At 40.1% G+C, this 21550-nt stretch overlaps 1 long non-coding RNA gene across 4 annotated transcripts in view; it reads left to right on the top strand.

The window, feature by feature from the left end:
* LOC107979891 overlaps window positions 1-17578 on the top strand; it is a 49413-nt gene extending 31835 nt beyond the window's left edge. For 2 of the 4 annotated variants that reach the window (XR_003481062.2, XR_004772138.1), the window contains 2 exons: window positions 7952-8068; window positions 16152-17578. This is a non-coding gene — a long non-coding RNA (uncharacterized LOC107979891). Of the gene's footprint in view, window positions 1-7951; window positions 8069-8700; window positions 8772-16151 lie in introns of those variants that run through there. The other 2 variants (XR_004772137.1, XR_003481061.2) reach the window with 2 other exon arrangements.
* Window positions 17579-21550: the final 3972 nt, after the last annotated feature.

The raw sequence follows: 21550 nt of genomic DNA, 5'->3' as shown, positions 1-21550 counted from the left end.
TTTAGTCCCTTTTGTTATGGCAGGAATCATAGCAATATACAAGCAGATATAGTACTGGAGAATTAGCTGAGAGCTCTAACCCAGGATCAGCAGACAGCAGGAAGAGAGAGTGACACTGGGCCTGACTTGCCCATCTAAAACCTAAAATCCCACCCATACTTCCTCCATCAAGGATACATCCACTCCAACAAGTCCACATCTCCCAATGGTGTCAACTCTATGAGCCTATGTGGGCCATTTTCTTTCAAGCTACCACTCATGCCATTTACAGAAACAATCTTAGTTCACTTCTAATTAATAAATTGCTTTTGCTTTTTCTAAGATCTGATCTTTACATATAGCCTAGGTATATCTCAAACACACTATGTTTGAAATGATCTTGAATTTCTGAGTCTCCTGCCTTCATCTCCTAAATTCTGGAATTAAAGACTGATAGCTGGGAAAACAGCACAGGATTGATCCAAACCCCAGGAATGTGGATGTCAGTGAGGAGACCTCGGAAATCCATGGGACCTCCTTACCAAATCAGTACTTATCCCTAGCATAGGTGTGGACTTTGGGAGCTCACACCATATAGAGGGATACTCCCTGAGCCAAGACACATGGGGGTGGGCCTAGGCCCTATCCCAAAGGATATGACAGACTCTGAAGACGCCCTATGGAAGGCCTTACCCTCCCTGGGGAGCAAAAGGGTATGTGAAAGGTAGAGATTTAGTTGGGGGGTGGTAGGGGAGAAGGTCAGGGAGAGGGAACTGGGATTGACATGTAAAACAATCTTGTTTCTAATTCAAATAAAAATGGAAAAAATATGCACCATCACAACCCTTACTCTGTTGACAGCAGAGATCATTGCTGTGTGATAACACACATCTGGTTAGTACCTGCTTTATTTAAAAATGATCCATTTTGAAAGGTAGAAAATCAGTAACAAGTGAAACTATAGAAATAACAGAATGTATTAAAATGGTTGCTCACAGACCATCAGCATATCATTTTATAAAGTAAAACAAATAGATGGACTCTAAAATGGGAAACAGTGATCCCTGCCTCCTAGCACCCAGGTTCCTCTCTGTGTGGAATAAATTTATTCAGGCTCTTCTAAAAGAAATAATACACTGAAAATAGTAGTACACTATTATTTTATTAGACAACACTGTGACTCTTAGGTGTTTGCATTTACTCATTTTGTATCCTTCACCTGAAAAAAACTAAGTACCTATTTAAGAAGCAATACTGTAGGAAGGCACAAAACAATGGACAGGGAACTCCAGAAGATTGAACTTGTAAATGGGACCCTGCTCTCAGTTAGAACCTTCATAATAGAGGCAGCACCAGTCAAGAAATGGACTGGACCTCAAGAGCAACTGCAACTACAGACACTGAGATAAATTGCAAGAACACCTTGACTTGCTGAGTTGTAGGATAATAACTTTTTAAACAGTTGAACATTAACAAACAGTAGAAGAAGATGACGCATCTCTGGACGTTATAGGCTATGGTTTTGATTCTCAAAAGCATTTCTCCTTCCCACAACACAAGTATCCTATAGTGCCACAGATTATTTAAATGACCTAAACTCAAATGACATTTAAATCCACTAGAACAGTACTCAAATAGGTAGCCTAAGTCAGAAGCAGCCTTTAAAAGCAAATGTGAAAGGGTTCAAAATATTGAATGGAAATTCAATATTTATTTCTTTATTATTGGTTTATTTTGGAAATTAGAATACAGTTTGACCAGGTGATTTGTTTCCATGCAAACTACTAGAAACACCGATCAGCTAGTTTTCTTAGGTCTAAACTATATTATGGTAATATATGCTGTGGCTATTGCAAGGATTTGTTATATTATTCCTTTTGTTTAATGCATGGATTTTTCTTTTCTTTGAATTTACATAGTATATGTTAGAATGGATTAATATGTCCTTGGGATTGTAATTATCATAGTTTAATAGAAAATTAGCTGAGCTTAATATAGTGTTATACTTTATACCAAATAATGTTATCTGATAATGCTATCTGCAGACAAAAATGCAAGCCTAATGTCTCTAGGAAAGGATAGAATTACAAATGCTTTAATGCATTCAGCCTTCACTTGCACATCGACTTCATTTTGTCTTTTAATTACTCTGTGTCTCAGCCAGTTTATAAGACATGTCAAAGTCTTTGTGTGATTCCCCTTGAAGATGCCTTTAAGGTTATTCTGCTCACTGTTCTGAATCCAATTCTCCAAGACAGGAAAATTAGAAATAAAGAGATAGTTCAGTTTTATATGCATATAAAATGGAGAGATTAAATCTAAAAATAAGACACTATAGGATAGTGTTGACAACAGAAACTCTTGGACAGAGGGATCAAGGGAATCTTGTCTAGCTTAGAACAAGAGGACCAGAGAGAATAAAAAATTTGTTACCTCTTCCCAAAGTGTCATTTCACAGTGTCCTTGGCTGAAATTGTAGAGTTTGGATCCAAAAGAAAAAAACAAGTTAGGAAGTATAATTAAACTTTGTTGATAAAAGGTAGTGTCAGAGAAAAATGAGCTGGAGTAGAACCTACTCAAACATTCCAACTCTATAAGAATAATATGATTAAGAGACAAGATGAAGAGCCACATGGATAACTTCAATGTTCACTGCTGGAAATGGGGAAGTGTCACCAAGAAATCTGTGAAGGAATACTGAGAACTGACAGACCTGGCTACTACCCCAATGACAGAGGAATTTGGAAACTACAGAAGTATAGTCTACCATTGACAATTTCTGGCTCTCAGATGAGGTTGCAAAGAGCAGGCAATAGCATCCAGGTGAGGATGGAAAACAGCATCCAACCAGGGGTGAGAAACAGCATCCATCTAGGGATGGGAAACAACATGCATGCAAGGATGGGAAACTGATGGGAGATTTCCTTCTGTATATATGTCTCTTTATAGGTTGATGAATAAAACACTGATTGTCCAATAGCCAAGAAGAAAGTACAGACAGGACTTCCAGACTAGGAGAATACTGGGGAGAGGAAGTAGAGAGGAAACCACAAGAGAGATAGCATGTAGCTACCAGGATATAAGACACTGGGCATTCCCAGGTAAGATAAGGCCATGTAGAAATATATAGGTCAATAATTATTAGTCAATAGTTAAAAGAGAGGCTGTGATCTCCACCCTCTGCTTGAGGTGAGTTCCAACCACAGGCCCACTTACAGAAACAACCCTCCCTCTCCCCACCATCCATAAAATTTTTATGATGCCCAAACCCTCCTTCTATGGTTTTCTAACATCCTGCTTAAACTAACACCTGGCTCTTGGCCTCTTCTCCCTCTCCCCTTTACCCCACACTACTGACTATATGAGCTAGCCTGGAAAAAATAAAATTTGTCACTTGATCAGAATCCTGTCTTGTGGTCATTCTCTCTGCATCTCTTATCCCCATTCATCTCCCTGGATATCTTGCCTTAGGTTGCTGTCTCACGGGTTGGTACAACTATATGTACCTACTTGAAGAACAGATTTGAAGACAATAGTATAAGAACACACTCAACAACAGACAGACCAATATATGACACCACCAGAATCTATGGATTCCACAACAGCAAGACCTGAACATCCCAACGCAGATGAACCAGAAAAGAAAGACTTTAAAAACAACTTTATGATGATATTGGAGACCATCAAAGTGGAAACAAGAAAATCCCTTAAAGAAATGGAAGAAAAAACAAACAAAAATACAGAAAATGTAGGAAAAGACAAATCAAAAAAATTCAAGAAATAAACAAATCCCCTAAAGAATGCAAAGAAAGCCAAGAAAAACAACCAAACAAGTGAAGGAAACAATTCAAACAGTTCAAGGCTTGAAAGCTGAAATAAAAGCAATAAAGAAAACACAGAATTAAGGGATTCTGGAAATAAAAAAGCTGGCTAAACAATCAAGAACTACCGATGTAACCATAACCAATAGACTACAAGAGACAGAAGAGAGAATCTCAGGTATTGAAGACTCACTAGAGGAAATACAGTCCTTGACCAAAGAAAATCTCAAGTCCCTAAAACAAAATTCCAGGAAATATGGGACACCATGAAAAGGGCAACCTAAGAATAATAGACACAGGAGATGATGAAGAAATACAGCTCAAAGTTACAGAAAACATATTCAACAAAATCATACAAGAAAACTTCCCCAATAAAAAGAAGGATAAGCCTATGAAAGTACAAGAAGCTTACAGAACACCAAATAGACTGGACCACAAAAAGAAGTCCCCTTGCCATAGAATAATCAAAACACCAAACTTACAGAATAAAGAAAAGAATATTAAGAGTAGCAAAAGAAAAAAAAGGCAAGGGACATATAAAGGAAGAACTATCTGAATTACAAACAACTTTTCAATGGAAATTTTGAAAGCCAGAAGGCCCTGGAGAGATGTTCTACAAATGCTAAGGAAACATGGATGCCAGTCTAGACTACAGCACCCTGAAAAGTTTTCAATCCCTATAGATGGAGAAAACAAGATATTTCATAACAAAACCAGATTTAAACTATACATATCCACAAATCTAGCCCTACAGAAAGTACTGGAAGAAAAACTCATACCCAAGGAAGATAATTACAATCACAAAAACATAGGCGATAGATAATCCCAATTTACCAAACACAAAAAGAAAAAGGGGGGATATCCATGCAAAATACCACCACCAACAACAAATCCAAAACAAACAAGAATCAACAATCAATGGTCATCAATATCTCTCAATGTCAATGGTATTAACTTGCCTATAAAAAGACACAGACTAAAAGAATGGATATAAAGACAGAATCCAACCTTCTGCTGCATACAAGAAATACATCTCAAATTCAAAGACAGACATGACCTTGGAGTAAAGGACTGGGAAAAGATTTTCCAATTAAAGGGACCCAAGAAACAAGCTGGTATAGCAATCCTAATATCTAACAAATTAGACTTCAAATTAAAAACAATCAAAAGAGATGAAGATCACTTGATATTCATCACAGGAAAATTCTATCATGATGAAGTCATAATTCTGAACATCTACGCCCCAAATACCAAGGCACCCATATTTGTAAAAGAAACATTACTAAAGCTCAAATCACACATAAAGCCTCACACACTTATAGTGGGAGACTTCAACACCCCACTCTCACCACTAGACAGGACCACCAGATAGAAAGTTAACAAGGAAACAAAGCAACTAACAGAAATTATGACACAATTGGGATTCACAGAAATCCATAGAACATTCCATCTAAACACAAAAAGATACCTTTGTCTCAGCACCACAGGGAAATTCTCTAAAATTTGACCACATATTTGGCAACGTATCAAACCTCAACAGATAAAAAATTAGAAAAGGCCTCTGAATCCTATCTAATCACAATGGTTTAAAGTTAGAATTCAACAACACAAATAGCAGAAACCCTACAAACTCATGGAAATTGAACAACGCACAACTGCACCATTCCTAAGTAAAGGAAGAAAACAAAAGAACTTAAAGACTTCTTAGAATTCAACAGGAAAGAATGAATGCACAACATACCCAAACTTATAGAACACTTTGAAAGCAGTGCTAAGAGGAAAGTTCATAGAACTAAGTGCCCACATGAAGAAACTTGAGAACAGTCACACTAGAGAATTAACAGCACAAGTGAAAGCTCTAGAACAAAAAGGAGCAAACTTATCCAGAGGAGTGGATGCCAGGAAATAATCATATTGAGGGCTGAAATCAATAAAGTAGAAACAAAGAAAACAATACAAAGAATCAACAAAACAAAAAGTTGGTTCTTCGAGAATATCAACAACATAGACAAGCCTTTATCCAAACTAATAAGCAGAGTGAGAACATGAAAATCAACAAAATCAGAAATGAAAAGGGGAACATAACAACAGACACTGAGGAAATGCAGAGAATCATCAGGTCATACTTTGAAAACCTGTACTCCACAAAATTCAAGATTTAAAGAAAATGGGCAATTTTCTGGAAAGATATCACTTACCAAAATTAAATCAAGAACATATAATCAATTTAAATAAACATATAACCCATAACGAAATAGAAGCAATCATCAAAAGTCTCCCTACCAAAATAAATCCCAGGGCCAGATGGTTTCAGTGCAGAATTCTACCAGAAATTCAGAGAAGAGTTAATACCAGTACTCCTCAAATTGATCCACACAATAGAAGCAGAAGGAACATTGTCAAACTCTTTCTACAACGCTACAATTACCTTGGTACCCAAGCCACACAAAGACACAAGAAAGAGAACTACAAACCAATATCCCTCATGAACACTGACTCAAAACTACTTATGGAAATTTTCAGGGATCCACAGGGAAGTGAATCCAACTAAGATTCTAGGCAGTAGTGGAGAGGCTGCCTTTGATGTCCTTCCCCCATAATGAGATTGATGACTACCTTGGTTGCCATACTAGAGCCTTCATCCAGTAGCTGATCAAAGAAGAAGCAGGCACCCACAGCTAAGCACTGAGCCATACTCCTAGAATCCAGTTGTAGAGAAGGAGAAGGGATGAGCAAAGGAGACAAGACCATGCTTGGTAAACCCAAAGAAACAGTTGACCTGACCTAGTGAGGACACAGAGATCCTAGATGTAAAGCTGGGGAACCAGCCTGGGAAGTAACAAACCCTCTTAAAATGAGTGCCAGCTAGGAGGCCTAGGAAGTCTATGGGACCTCTAACAGTGGAGCCAGTGTTATTACTAGTGCACAAATGGACTTTGGGAGCCCATTCACTATGGAGGGGTACTATTGCAGCCAGATACATGAAGGAGGGCCTAGGCCCTCCCCCCAAATGATGTGTTATACTTTGATGATCCCCCATGGAAGGCCTCACTATCCTTGGGGAGTGGCTTAGGGGTGGGTTGGGGGCATTGGTGGGGAGCATGGGAGGATGAGAGGGCAAGGGAATGAGAGGATTGATGTGTAATATGATATTGTTTCTAAAATAAAAAAATTCTTAATATAAATTTGTCACAGGAGAGGCTCAAAAGGCACAGACAGATTAATTTCTACAAAACTTGAAAGGTTGTGAGTAAATGAGAACTAAAGGGAAATTGAGGCAAAAAAGGAACTTTAAATATTATAGATGGGAAGAATGAAAAAATGAGAACTCACATCTTCCTTTTTACAGTCATGTGTACTTGTAAAATAGGTATTTTCTGACTAAAAGGAACTTTCAAATTGAAAATCCTCTAGTCTGTAAAGTACCATGTAATATTAGACTGTCAGTGAACATCCTTATCATAATTGTCTGTGGCTGAAGAAGAATTCAGAATGTCGCAGAAATAATTTTTAAATATGTCTGTTAGTGCACTGTGAACTGCAGTCACTTGCAAAGTCAGGCTCCATAGTGAAGGTACTGCAGACCTTCTGACTTCTACTGATAGGGAGATTGGGTGTTGTAAGTAGAGACAAAATTATCTTGTGTCATCTTAATGTGCTGCCATTCTCCTGTTAGGCAAACTCAAAAGGTATAGCTAATATCAGCAAATATTTAGCTTCTACTGGATATCAGTCAAAAAGGCTGCAAGATAAGATACAAAGATTTCCCCACCATGCTGTGCCCTTCTTATGTTATACTCCTGCCAACAATACATTCTTTTTGTTTGGTAGGGTAATTCTGTTTTTTCTTCTTGTTTTTTTTTTTTTTTTTGATTTTTCAGAGGGATATGACTGCACTGTGCTGATTGGAAATCACTAAATTTATAATATAAACAATAACCTTGCAAGTAGTCTGAAAGATGATTGTGACTTCCTTTTATGAAAGACTCAAATTGAGCTCAAAACTAAAAATACATGGTTTCAGGTTTAAGAAAAATTTCAGAGATCACAAGTAGAAAGGTAGAAATGAAGTCTGCACTCTAGCTGATTTTGATTTTCAATGTGTGATGCTTTTTATTTGCAAATTCTTTACAATGGAAATAAATTTTCAGGACAAACATCATCACAAAACTGAGAGTTCAGATCCCCAAGGAAAGCCAAGGAGTAACAAAAATGGAAAAATGGAAAATTTCAGTGTACATGATGATTTGCAAGCATCTGGCACAACAGTAAGTGAGGGATAAAACATAAAACAATAAGAGTTTGATATTTGCATATACTGTGTAGAGTAAAGGGTCATGGGTTTTAGCGTGGTCTATGGCAGGTCCCAATGTGTCCCCACCAGCTCCTTCTTGTTTCCAGATGTATCATTTCCAGAGTGTTCCAAAATAAATCAATAAAAATATAAATAAATAAGCTCAATGGTCACTAAGCCTCCAGGCATTTTGGATCAAAACCCAAGAAGATATCATCTTGCTCATTAGGAAAGGCCAAAACTATTAGAAACAAGTGTTGGTAAAGGTGTGAAGGAGAGGAAAACCTTCATGTTAGATGTAGACTAAGCTAATACAGTCATCATGGCAAACAGGAGAAATGTCTCCGCAATTTACCAGACTTATAACTGCAATATGATAATATCTGTGAGTGTGAGTGTGTGTGCGTGTGCGTGTGTATGTGTGTGTGCTTGTATGTAGACGGGTTATCTGTATTCTCACATTTGTTGCATCACTGGTATTGAAAGAATCCAAGATTCAGATCCAATCTACTTGCCTAGTAAAGATAGCTGAATAGAGGTGTGATGTTTACAAACACAGTGTTGCTATCCATACTTGAAAATGAGAAAGAATCTCTGTTTTGACAGCGCAGATGACCTAAAGGCCACACATTTTGAAGAGTAGGCCAGACACAGAAAGAGAACTACTACCCAACCTGGTAAAATCTTATCCTTCTCAAGAATTCTGATGCTTTTGATGACTGTTAGTCTTGCCAGCTCAAAGCAAAACAGATTTCAGGAACAGGTGTTTTAGGGTTTATCTATGTGAAGATAGGAAAGTGTAAAGTATATGAAGGTCTGGGAATGTAGTTACAAAGGTCTGAGGATGGAAAGTCCTAACACGGTGGATAAATGCAAGTTATGAAGGTCTGAGAATGGAAGGTATAAAGGTCTGAGAATGGAAGGTCGAAGATGGTAATGTAAGGTACATGAATTAAAGTTATGAAGGTCTGAGGATAAAAAGGCTTAAGTGATGATAAAGTGAGTTGAGACATTAAAAAGAATGAAATATGTTCCTGATTTCTCTATTTCTCATGCTGCTGTTAATAGTCAGTAAAGTTCTACAATACCACTATATGATCATAACTACTGGGCCAAGATTAAGATGCTTTTCATTGTCCAAAAAAAAAATCTGTCAATTTTAAAATGTTAGTTCTTTCAGCCAAGGTACTTCTAACATGAATATGCTGCTAATGTGTCTAATACTTATGTTTCCATAAACTCTAAGGATTCTTGTAAGTTCCAAGAAGCTGAATTGGATCCAAACAAACAGATCAGATTCACTCCAAATAAATATTATTCAATCTTTCCCTGGTCCCAGGACTCCCTTCCCTCATGTTGGGACCCCTTTAGGAAACCCTCCCTCATCTCACAATCTTCCCCTCAAGTGCCAGGACCTAAGAAATTATTTTTTTCTAAACTTAACCTTGTCTTCTGCTCTGCCAACATCTTGCCAGGTCTAAGAGGCTCCTAAGGGAGTTCCATACAGCCTGGACTGTGATGAAACAACCAGCTACCCCAGGACGTGGCAGCACCCCAACCTTCTCAGGTCCCCCAAAGATGGTCAAAGCCCCCCCACGACAGCAGAAAGCAGTCTTGAGAATTTGACATACTTATTCCTTAATCTGCCATGTCTAACAACCCATCTTTTTAAAAAAATAATAAGTAAAGGTAGGATTGAAAGGTTCAGGCATTATGCTGGCCTGCCCCTGTTACCTGGCAGAATCCACTCAGGGGGAATCCTGGGAGGCCCAGGGTTCTATGGGAAATAAGTCTGCACACAGGTGCAAAGGACCCCTTTAAAAGACAGACCCCTGCCCATTTATGCTCTCTCTATTTTCTCTACTCCTCTCTCTACTTCCTCCTCCTCTACTCTTCTCTCTCTTTCTCTCTTTCTGGCGACCAGCCATGGTGGTCAGCCATTAACCCTGTTTCTCTTCTTTCTTACTCTCTCTACTCTGCCGGGCCTATAATAAACTGGTTAATATGTCTAATAGTCTCATGTCTCATCTTGCACTGCCTTTTCTTTATATCTAATTTAAACAAAAGTCTAACAAGATCTTCAGTTGATCAACCTAAGCAAATTATTTCAGTTCAAATAATAGCAAAATTCATAGAGTAGATAGATTAAACCACAGGTATTTCTTTCAAACTGTGTCATAGATGGAAGTCTCATATCAGGGTGCCAGCAAGGGTGAGTTCTGGTGAGAGCCCTCTCCATGACTTCAAGACAGTCATCCTTTCTTTGTGTGCACATGTTGTTGAGAGAAAGAACTCCTCTGAAGTCTTCTGACAAGTTAAGAAGTCCTGGGGACCCCTACCCTCATGGCCTCACATAATCTCAAGGATCACTCTAAGTTCAACCTTTTAAAACATCACTTTGAGGGTTAGGATTTCAACATAAGATTTTTGTGGGAAGGAACATAAATAGTGCTCAGTGTAGGTACACACACACACAATACATAGATAGATAGATAGATAGATAGATAGATAGATAGATATGGATATGGATATGGATATAGATATAGATATAGATATGTCTGTATATATATGAATGTTTTGAATAATAATACATATATTTTATGTATACATATATGAGAGTCATGTGTTTATTTGGCTTTATAAAGTTCAGCCTAAACATTTATAAGTACATAAATGAACAAAACTGGATGGCAGTAATAGACACAAGTTGAGAGTCCCTGGAAATTCACAAGAAACAATCTGGAGGCTTCAGAGTGTTGTGGGCATCTCCTCACCTGCACAAAGATGAAGTGTAATTGACACAACTTCTTGTAAGGAGTGAAAGAATCTAGAAAATGTTGAATAAGCTTTACAACCCACAGAATATGTGATAGATGTAATCTGCTTAGCTGGTATCACTGTATCTGGTACAATTGTTGACATAGTTAGAATCTGCAGTCAATTTGACACAAACAGTGAGTCACTTGGGAAGAGGGAAACTCAAGTGAAAAATCACCCAGTTTAGACTGATTTGTGAGCATGTCTGTGTAGCATTGCTAAATGGTAATTCGTTTGGGTTGGCCCAGCCCATTGTGGGTGGTACCAACCCCTAAGTAGAGAGCCTGCATAATAATGTAGAAAATGCAAGAAAATGCAACCATGTTCATTGCAGCATTTTTTTTATTTTAATTTTAGAAGCATTCTTATTTACATATCAATTCCCCCATTCCCTTGTCTTCCCATCCTCCCATGCCCCCCCCAAACCCCCACCCCACCCCACACACACTCCTCAGGGATAGTAAGGTCCTCCACGGGAGGGGGGACAATCAAAGTCTGTCACATCATTTGGGGGAAGACCCAGGTCCTTCTCCCCATATCTGGGCTGCAATAGTATCCTTCCACAGGAAATGGGCTCCCAAAGTCTAGGGATAAACACTGGCTCCACTGTTAGAGGTCACATAGACTGTCTTGGACTCCTGAACCCACATTCAGAGGCCTTGGTTCATTCCAATGCTGGTTCCCCAGGTCTTAGACTGGTGTCTCTGTGCTCTCACTAGGTCAGGTCAACAGTTTCTGTGGGTTTTTCCAGCACCCTATTGGTTCCTTTATTCATCCCTCCTCCCTTTCCACAACTGGATTCCAGGAGTATGGCTCAGTGCTTATCTGTGTGTGCCTGTTTCTGCTTCCGTAAGCTACCAAATGAAGGCTCTAGGAATGGCAACCAAGGTAGTCATCAATCTCATTATGGAGGAAGGGCATCAGTGGCAGCCTCTCCACCACTGCCTAGATTCATTGTTGGGGTCATCCCTGTGGGTCCCCTAACATTTCCCTTGTGCCAGACTTCTCTCTAAAGCTATACTGGCTCTTTCTATCAAGGCATTTCTTTCTTGCTCTCCTCTATCCCTCCCCTGTCTCAGTCCTCCTGTTCTCCTCCACCCTCCCCTTTCCCCTTCTCCCCTTCCCACCTCCCTCACCCCCACCCATGTTCCCAATTTGCTCTGGGGTTCTTGTCTCCCTCCCCTTCTTCAGGGGACCATGTGCTCTTCTCTTGGGGTCCTCCTTGTTTCCTAGTTTCTCTGGTGGTGTAGATTGTAGGCTAGCAGTCTTTTGCTCTATGTCTAATATCCATATATGAGTGAGTACATACCTTGCCTGTCTTTCTGTTATTGGGTTACCTCACTCAGGATGTTTTTTTCTTCCAGTTTCATCCATTTGCCTGCAAATTTCAAGATTTAATTGTTTTTTTCCACTGAGTAATACTCCATGTCGTTCATTACAGCTTTATTCAGAATAGCTAGAAGCTGGAAACAATCTAGATGTCCCTCAATGGAGACTAGATAAAGAAAATGTAGTACATTTATGCAATGTAGTATCACTCAGCTGTTAAAAAATTGACATCATGAAATTTGAAGGCAAATGGATAAAAGTAGAAAAAATAACCCCAACTGACATCACCCAGACCCAGAAATACAAATATTATATGTACTCACTTATAAGTAGGTATTAGCTGTTAAGTAAAGGATAATCATGCTACAATCCACAGACCCAGAGAGGCTAAGTAACACAAGGGCTCAAGGTAGGACACATGGGTTTCCCTGGGAAGGGGAAATCAAATAGATTTTGTGGGTGGACTGAGAGTGGGTAGATATGGGAACAAGAGAGGTTAAGCAGTGGTTGGGGAGAAGGGAGAGAAAGGACTAGGAGAGATGACTGGAACTGGGGGATATTTGGAGATTATGGGACTATGCAGAAACTCAATGCAAGGGAAATTCCCTAGAATCTAAGAGAGTGACCTTAGAGAAGTCTCCTAGTAGTGGGGATACAGAGCCCTAACAGTTCATGTTCCATGTAAGGTAGCTGGACTGGGCCATCAACCCAGCCATAAAGCCTTCAACCTACAATCTGTCCTGCCTGCAATATGGAGCTAGTGCAATGGTGGAACAGAACTTGTGGGAGTGGCCAACCCATGACTGGTCCAACTTGAGGCCATGAAATTAGAAAGAGCCCATGCCCAATACTGCCTCTATGGCCAAGAACCAGAAGCTGGAAAGCCCAGAGACCCAGGATAGATAGAACCAAACAGGACTGGGAAAACAAAATCATAGTGGATAGCCTAATTGTCACCAGAGAAATAGCATCCATCAACTGATGGGAGCAGATGTAGAGACCCAGAGTCAGACAAGAAGCAGAGCCATGGAAACCTGACATGAATTATAAGAGCCAGAGGGGACAAGAGTACCATGAGAATATGGCCCATAGAATCAGCTAAGCAGGCTTCATAGGGTCACAGAGACTGAAGCAACAAACACAGACCCTGTATGGGTCTGAGCTAGGTCCTCTGCATGTACCTTATGGTTGTGTAGCTTGGTGTTCTTTTGGGACACCCAACCATGGGACACTTTTCATCCTACTGAGTTGCTACATCCAGCTGTGAGTTTGTGCCCAGCCTGCCCCCCCCTTTTTTTCTGTTTTTATTTTTTTGTAGGGAAATGGAGGAAAGAGGAAGAAGTGATCTGGGGGACAGGGGAGATGAGGGAACAACTGAGAGGAGAGAGGAAGCAGAAACTGTTAGCCAAACAGAATGTATGTGAGAAGAATAAAAGTTAAAAAAAGAGAGAAAAGGGGGAGAAAGAAAGAGAGGGAGGGGAGGAGTAAGGGAGGAAGGAAAGAAGGAAGGAAGGAGGAAGGAAGGAAGGAAGGAAGGAAGGAAGGAAGGAAGGAAGGAAGGAAGGAAGGAAGGAAGGAAGGAAGGAAAGACATCATGCCACATGGGGGCAAGCCATAAGCCGTGCCACTGCCTGGTTTGTGTCTTCAGGTTCCTGCCTTGAGCTCCTGCCCCAGCTTTGCTGGATGATGAACTATAAGTAGTAAATTAAAATTAACCCTTTCCTCCCCCAAATAGTTTTTGGTCATAGTGTTTCTCCCAGCATAAAAAAAAAAAAAAAAAGGAAGAAAAAAAGAAAAAAGTACACTTGAACAACTACTCTGGAGCTATCTTCTGTCTGCTGCTTTTGATCACAATGAACTTCAGATGCTCACTTTAGCAACCATCTAAGGAGCCACTTGCCTTAAACTCCATGTGTACATTACTTTTCACAGTATTCAGCAGAGACAGGTATTTCTGAGAGTTTCACTAGAATGTTTTATTTCTGATACAAAATTACAAACATTAAAACAGCAATCAAATTCTAGTTTCTTTACAACAATCTGGTAGCCAAATTTAATTTTTTCCCATTTTTTAAAATTTGAATTAGAGCCGGGCGTTGGTGGTGCACGCCTTTAATCCCAGCACTCGGGAGGCATAGGCAGGCGGATCTCTGTGAGTTCGAGACCAGCCTGGTCTCCAGAGCGAGTGCCAGGATAGGCTCCAAAGCTACACAGAGAAACCCTGTCTTGAAAAACCAAAATAAATAAATAAATAAATAAATAAATAAATAAATAAATAAATAAAATTTGAATTAGAAACGATTGTTTTATATGTCAATCCCAGTTCCCTCTCCCTCCCCTACTCCCCTACCACCCCCAACTAAAACTCTACCTATCACATAACCTTTCTGCTCCCCAGGGAGGGTGAGGATTTCCATAGGGGGTCTTCAGGGTCTGTCATATCCTTTGGGATAGGGCTTAGGCCCACCCCTGTGTGTTGTGGCTCAGGGAGTATTCCTCTATGTGGAATGGGCTCCCAAAGTGCACACCTATGCTTGGGATAAGTACTGATCTACTACAGGAGGCCCCATGAATTTCTGAGGTCTCCTCACTGACACCCACGTTCCTGGGGTCTGTCTCCAAATTTAAATTTTAATGACTTTTTAGTCTCTCTCTCTCTCTCTCTCTCTCTCTCCTCTCTCTCTCTCTCTCTCTCTCTCTGTGTGTGTGTGTGTGTGTGTGTGTTGTGTGTGTGTGTGTGTGTGTGTGTGTGCCTATGAGTGTTTTGTAAGTGGAGTGGGAGTGAGTGGGAGTTAGTACATATGTATGTATGTGAGTGTGTGTAGGAGTATGTTTGTGCAATGGCCTAAAAAGGGCATGTGGTCTTCCGGAGATGAAATCACAGGCCACTGTAAGCCACCTTACATGGGAACTGGGAGCTGGACTGCAGCCCTTTGGAAGAGCACCAAGTACTCTTAGCTGTGGATATATCTCTCCAAATTTGGTTTTAATTGTGCTTACATCTTGCTCTTCCTTGTACATAATTATATTTACCTGACTTAACATTTCCTCCATTTTTGTCAAAGTGCTTTTTCTATAGAGTTCCGAGTGAATCCTCATGCTCTATTAGAGACTTGCGTTGTTAACACACACTTGACTCAAGTCTGTCCCAGATATTGGTCCTGTACCTTTGTCGTTTCAAATACTGGCTTCCCCTCTTTCTCTTTAGAATTCAGACATTGTTGTTGATGAGATATGTGTGCTCTCGTACAGCTTCATCAGCAAAGGTCCACATTTTAATATCATTTAAGTTTATGAAAGGAAGAGCTACTGAAGCCCATTCATGATAATTTCTTTTTACAGTATAAGAATCTGAATTGGACTTTATATTAAATACAGTTGTTAAAAACTGCAGATTTGTGAGGCAAATGAAAGCCATAAGTTTAGCCTGGAGCAGAGCTGCCAGGCAAGCCAGGGGAAAGTGGCTCCTATGGACATTTGCCTTTAGGCAAAGTCTTTTGTTAGAGCTCCTGAACTAGCAGCTGAATAGCCCACAGGCTCTGAGAGCCACTGCAAAAGAGACCAAGGTTTGACTGCTTAACCCATCTTCTCTACAACTTCCCTCTTGAATTGGGTGAGCTAAAATAAAGTTATAGCCTTGAGAAAGAAAAATGTTCGCATTCTACCACTTTCAACTTTAGAAACTCCAAACCAGCACCAACTTGTTGCAAAGGTTTTCATTGGAAGTGAAGGGGGAAAATCAATACTCTGGTTCCTGTGATCCTCCATGATTGTAGTAACATTGCATTCACTTGCCTCATGATGAATAAAACCATCATTGCAGCAGGGCAGGCCAGAGATCTTGTGAATCAAATTATGACATAAATGCAAAAAATGAATTTTAACCTTGTTTCACATTTCATTTGTCCTAGAGAACATAGAAAATCTGAAACATGTTCATGATTCCTGTCTTCCCAGAAAAGAACAGAATGTGGCATCACACTGCTGAGGAGAATAGTAAGACTGGACTAAATAGTAAGACTGGACTGAAGCTCATACAAGGACATCCTGTGCTTTTAGCGTTGTATTTGTTATCTAAGGTGTGTTTTGGTTGCTCTGCATTCCAGTTGTAGAAAACACTGCTAAAAAGGGATAGAAACAATAATTAACAGATATAATTTACAATAAAATACAATACAATTCTGATGCAGTGGCTAAAGGGAAATAAAGAGGCCAATAGTATAAAACCTGCTGAATCCATTTACTGTTGCTTATGTGTATATATTTCAGAGCTGACCGCTAGGTATTGAATAACCAACTAGGGAGATCATCCCCAGGGAAGACTAATTCTCCCTCTCTTAGCCTTCATATAGTTGCCTGTAGCTCTTTATCTAGGTGCGAATCCCCATGAAATTTCCTCTTCCACCTTAGTAGGTCTAAAGGGGCTGTCATTGTTCAGGTCTTCTTTTAGGCAGCCATACTATTGAGGTATCATGGTTGTAGCTTTCCTATTGTTTCTAGGAGACACAATCTCATGAAAGACTTCATGGTCCTCTCATTCTTACAGTCTTTTCATCTTCTCTCTATTGATATTCCCTGAGCCTTAGGGGCAAGGATTGTGTTGCAGATGTATTTCCTGGAGCTGGGTATAGCAAAATTGGTTGATCCCCGAATTTTGATGAGTTACAGTTTTCCGTGAAACTCTCAGTGTGTTGCAAAAATGAAACCACTTTGATGAGGGGTGAAAGCTACACTTACCTGTGTGTATAAGGGCAAGTGCTAGATTACAAGTTAAGGAAATATGCTGGCTGAGTAAAGTGGTAATCTAGAGGTAGATCTCCTCTAAGATATGCAACATTATTAGCCTTGTGTTCTTGACTAGATTTCTAATACTGGACACAATTTCTTTCTTGTTGAGCTGGCCTCAAATCCAATTAGACGGCTATTTATTCTTGCCAAGTTATGAATACCACCATTGGACCTTTAGAGATATCTTTCCTTGGCCGTCATTGTTGTAGATTCTAGGCAACAAGACTGGGTAGGACTGTTGATCTCTTCCTCTCTCGGCATCTTGCATAGCAATTTCTGGTACTATAAAAACTAGACACCAGGGAGGAAGCTTCCAGATCAGATCCAGCACACATTTGAGTCATGTGTCTGGTGATGTCATCAGTAGTACTTACCTTCAACTTCTGGGAGACAACCAAGAGCAAGAGCAATAGCCTATGTTGCTTTCAGTGTCTCTTGGACATCCAGTCACTGAAAAGGTTTCTCATGTCTGATACTAGTTTTTTGTTCCTCATATGTAACTTCATATATGTAGTCCTTCTGCATCCTATTTCTCTGTAGCTCAAGTCAGTGTGTGTGTGTGTGTGTGTGTGTGTGTGTGTGTGTGTGTGTGTGGTGTGCATGTGTAATTTTACGTAAAATTAAATAATATTCCTTAAGGCATCTTTGTCATTGATTGTCTCATCCTCTCCCTCTGTATTGACCTCCCTTCCCCTTTCCATTTTTTCCATTCTTCCCATTCATATCACCTGTATCTTGTTATTCTCCTTTCTTGGCCCCCTCATGGTCAAAGAATGAATTTAATTAATGAAGAATAAGTATAAGGAGGACCAAGCAGGCAGAGATGGAGACACACACACCTGGCCAGAGCCATTTGCCCTGGGCAGGGAAGAGAAACCACAGCACACCTGAGGCCACCTAGGTAGTCAAGTGCCATTATAGTGACCAAATATATTGTGGGGTATGGGAGAGAAGGGAAGAGGCAGAATGGTTCATTTCCTATGGAGAGAGACAAATCTGAAGAGGTAAAGGTGGCGAGGAATGGGCTCATGTGGGAGGCCTACTTACCAGGGCCTGTGTTAATGTCCATGGTCCCTTTTGCCACCAAAGGTCACACAGATGCCTAGATTTCTCAGCTGCCACCTATAGCCATATTAGGAACCAAGGGACTTGCTGCAGCCAGGACCATGAAGATCTGAGTGGCCTGCACTGCCACCTATGGTTATTGGGTCAACCAGGCCCAACCAAGCTGCTGCCAAGGGCCACATCTGGGTCCATGGCCCTCCTGCAGCCAGGGCCTGTGTTGATGCCCGTGGCTCTGGTAACTACCTGGGGTCTAGAACAACACCTAAGGCTGTGTTGGTGCCTGAGGGTCATGCTGCAACCAGCACCATGTTAACATCTGCCCAAGCTGGGGGGCAGTGAGCCCACAGGAAAACTAGCCTACCCGCCCCCCTGAGAGCTCCCACTTTGAGAAAGCTGGTCCCACCCCTCACCTGAGTGAGCAGAGGTCCCAGCAGCCTATTCAGAACAATCCAGCTACTACCCAGACACACATACAGGGCACTGGGTGGGCACTCCCTAACATCGTCACATTCTATGACCTGTTGGAGTGCTTAAAGGGACTGATCCTGTAGAAACATAGATGCAGGATCTCCATGACTACAGGATATCTGAGAGTAGTTTCAGTGAGGGTCCAGTATTGATGGTGTACCAGAAGCCAGAGTCCTTGAACCTGACCAACAACACATTACACAATGAACATTTGCAAGCAAAGCTGTGTGGGCAAATATAATGGATGATACACAGCAGCTCCTACTACTGCTAAGACAAATGATGAGGTAATAGAGAGACAGAAAAGGAGGAGGGAAACAGTTTGGTGGAGTTCTTGGTTTTTAGATTATTTGCCTTTTATTTTATTTATTTTTAACTTTTATCTTAAGTTTATTTTTTTTCCATTTTCCTTTTGTGTAAGGATACTACAAGTTTGAAGGGCAGATACAGGGACTGGGAAGTAATTGGGTTAGGGTGCATGATGTGAAATTCCCAAAGAATCAATTAAAAGATATGTTAATAATAAAAATAAGTATAAGAAGAAAATAAAATTCTCTAGCAAATATCAGTTTTAGAGTATTCAAGACTACATAACCAATGCTAACCAATTTTAAGTACTATTTTAATCATTACACTTGCAATTGATGAATTTTGAAATGAGAATTTTACATTCCATTCAATAAAATTAAATCTTTGTTTCTATATAAATGAGGGAAGTTGAATATTCTGCATCCAAAGTAAATGTCTACCAATGCATTGACTTGATGTTTTTACTTCAGTGATTATTGGCAAGTGTTCAGCACCCTCAGAGAAAATAGCACATATTATGACCTGAGGTAAAAAAGAGTAAGCATTAGGAAAAGGAAGAAATCAAACGATATATATTTTGTGATAAATCCTTCCTATTTTGTGCATACAATTAAAATAAAAAGTCAGCATCCTTAGAAACAGATACAGAGGCCTTAACTCCTTGAAACACAACATTAAGCCTGCTCTGGCTGGATTCCATAGTTGCTAGCTCCATGAGTAGGCTGCCTTCATAGGATTCTGTTGTACAAATTCACTCTGGTTTTAATGCTCTGTTGTCATGTTTCATTTTAAATGGTTTTTTAACACCTCACTCATTTTCACTGGGTACCACAAACCTTGAAGGGAATCCCATCTCCAGGATCAGTATGTGCTGTGGAGAGCCAGCTAGAGGGCATAGAATCTTCTAAAACCTGCTTAAGTGGTCCATGAAGCATCACTGAGTAGCCACAAAATCCCACCTAGCTTAAGGAGAGGGGAATTAGTCTAAGTTTCTAGAGAGTGGGGATATTTTTATAGTCATTATTTGACACACATTTTGAAAATATTCAAATATATAGTGCATTAATTACCATAACTAAGTCTATTCCTCACAACTCAAGCAATGGTAAGAAATACTGCATACAGCAGAAAGTAGGAAAGGTAGAGGCTTTGCAGCCAGATAACTTGATTTGAATCCAGTTGTTGCTGAGATCAGTGCTGTGATAATTTTCATAGCTGAATTCCTTAACTGTGAAACGATATTAAATATAGAAATTACCTGTCATGATTATTCATGAAAGAATTAAACATTTGTGCATTTAAGACTATAACCCATTAGTATTTTATTATCTGATTAAGTTAACAAAATCTTAGAGTGAAGATATAATGAAAAAAATTAGACATATATTATTGCTTTGCAGTCCCAATAGCATGAACGCCATTCTTGGATTCATAATGATAATTACATTAGCATTACAGAGAAGAGTGTATTAGTTTGCCAGAACTGCTACAAATTCTATGGCTTACCCAGCACACATTTATTTTCATGTTCTGGAGGCAAAAGTCTGAATTACAGTCAGCAGGGTGGCTCCTTCTGTGGGCTCTGAGGGATGGATCTTTTCCACCCTCTCTCCTTGGCTTACAAATGGCTGAATTTTCCCAGGGGCATTATATTGTCTTTTTTCTATGTGCATTTGCGTCCAGAATTTTTCTTTTTAAAAGGAAGCAGTCCTTTAGAAAGAAGGCACACCTGAATGACCTCACTTTAACTTAATCATCTCTAAAAAAAATCCCAACTGCAGTTCTCTTTTTACCTCAGTAGATTTCCATCAAACTACATGAGGTCTCTGCTGCCCACCCACAAAGCAAGCCTATATTCCTAAACTGAGGTCCCAATGAGGCCAAACTCCAAGGACCCTCCTCCAGGCTAGCAGTATATTCTGGGGGATGCTGAGCAGGTGGGGTTTTGGGGAGGCATGGCCCACCTTGAGAAATGGAGCTGGCCACCACCCCCAAGTGCTCATGGGAAGTATCAACCCCAGGCTGGTTGTTGTTACAAATCTCTTTCAAATGTATTCTTTTGATGACAAAAATGAAGGAGCTTTGTAAATTCTTTTTAATTAAGAATCATGTTGATTCAGCCTCAGGAATTTCTTCAGCCTATGGGCCCTTAGCCTGCGACAGGTACCTGAGGAGCTACAGGTTAGGCCAAGAATATCCAGAGGTGTACTGAGTACCTTGGCAAATGCAACAGTGGTAGTTGGGATTTCTCAGGCTGGGAAAGACTCCCTCCACGATGGCAGTGGTGATGGAGGTGGGACCTTCTAGGGAGGTATGCAATTATTTGGAACAGAGATCATTTGCAGCTGTCTGTGAAAGCTACTGGACCTCTAATTGCTACTTCTTCAGGACCATTCTTCCTCTAGTCATGCAGGCTATTCCACCCATGCACAACTTCTTGTGCAGTGCCTCTGGGGTCAGACACATCTCAATTTTGTCTGGCTTGTGCCTTGGAACCTCCCCCACAGTTAGCAGAAGTCATCTGCCAGTACTCAACAGTTTTTTTTCCACAGACAGTGTGAGCAGCTTACTATACACAACAGCTTCCCTTTTTATCTCCCCTTCCCAGAGTTAATTTTTTCCATGCTTTTGTTAAAAGAGAAATTTAGAAGATACAGGCACAAATTAAACAGATTTTATT

This window comes from Cricetulus griseus, assembly GCF_003668045.3.
Source record: "Cricetulus griseus strain 17A/GY chromosome 1 unlocalized genomic scaffold, alternate assembly CriGri-PICRH-1.0 chr1_0, whole genome shotgun sequence".
NCBI classification, from domain to species: domain Eukaryota; kingdom Metazoa; phylum Chordata; class Mammalia; order Rodentia; family Cricetidae; genus Cricetulus; species Cricetulus griseus.
This window is presented reverse-complemented; position numbering and strand designations above follow the sequence as displayed.